Source organism: Triticum aestivum, chromosome 1B, assembly GCF_018294505.1.
Source record: "Triticum aestivum cultivar Chinese Spring chromosome 1B, IWGSC CS RefSeq v2.1, whole genome shotgun sequence".
NCBI classification, from domain to species: domain Eukaryota; kingdom Viridiplantae; phylum Streptophyta; class Magnoliopsida; order Poales; family Poaceae; genus Triticum; species Triticum aestivum.
Window position 1 is genome coordinate 47,225,754 of NC_057795.1, and position 985 is coordinate 47,226,738.

General features: G+C 50.2%; 2 non-coding genes across 2 annotated transcripts; both read left to right on the forward strand.

Annotated features, from left to right (window-relative positions):
* Positions 1–250: 250 nt before the first annotated feature.
* LOC123153762 (5S ribosomal RNA) lies at positions 251–369 on the forward strand. The gene has a single exon (XR_006476569.1). It is a non-coding gene; the product is annotated as a 5S ribosomal RNA (ribosomal RNA).
* A 297-nt stretch (positions 370–666) lies between these two features.
* Positions 667–785, forward strand: LOC123152911 (5S ribosomal RNA). Its single transcript, XR_006476341.1, has one exon. It is a non-coding gene; the product is annotated as a 5S ribosomal RNA (ribosomal RNA).
* The last annotated feature ends 200 nt before the right edge of the window (positions 786–985 follow it).

Here is a 985-nt window from a genome sequence, read left to right on the forward strand (position 1 = left end):
GTAATATATTTACCGTGTTTTATTATTTTGCATGAGTGCGGTAAGTTATAGCTGGGTGCTCACGATTCACGAGTCTAGCGGCGGCGTTGTGGCACGGCAAGCGTACAATGGTGTGGTTGAGAGGGAGGCATGGAAACCGCGTTAAACTCGTCTCCGTAGTTGAGAGGGAGCGGCCAAAGCAATGTACAATCATCTTTGTAGTGGAGCTGGGAGGGGCAAGGATAAGGGACGAAGACCGGGGTAACATGTCGGATGCGATCATACCAGCACTAAAGCACCGGATCCCATCAGAACTCCAAAGTTAAGCGTGCTTGGGCGAGAGTAGTACTAGGATGGGTGACCTCCTGGGAAGTCATCGTGTTGCATTCCCTTTTTAATTTTTTTTGCGCCGCTTGCAAAACAAAACGCACGTGTAAGTAACATATTTACCGTGTTTTATTATTTTGCACGAGTGCGGTAAGTTATAGCTGGGTGCTCACGATTCACGAGTCTAGCGGCGGCGTTGTGGCGCGGCAAGCGTGCACTGGTGCGGTTGAGAGGGAGGGGTGGAAACCGCGTTAAACTCCTCTCCGTAGTTGAGAGGGAGCGGCCAAAGCAATGTACAATTGTCTTTGTATTGTAGCTGGGAGGGGCAAGGATAAGGGACGTAGACGGGGGTAACATGTTGGATGCGATCATACCAGCACTAAACCACCGGATCCCATCAGAACTCCAAAGTTAAGCGTGCTTGGGCGAGAGTAGTACTAGGATGGGTGACCTCCTGGGAAGTCCTCGTGTTGCATTCCGTTTTTAATTTTTTTTTGCGCCGATTGCAAAACAAAACGCACGTGTAAGTAATATATTTACCGTGTTTTATTATTTTGCACGAGTGCGGTAAGTTATAGCTGGGTGGTCATGATTCACGAGTCTAGCGGCGGCGTTGTGGCGCGGCAAGCGTGCACTGGTGCGGTTGAGAGGGAGGGGTGGAAACCGCGTTAAACTCGGC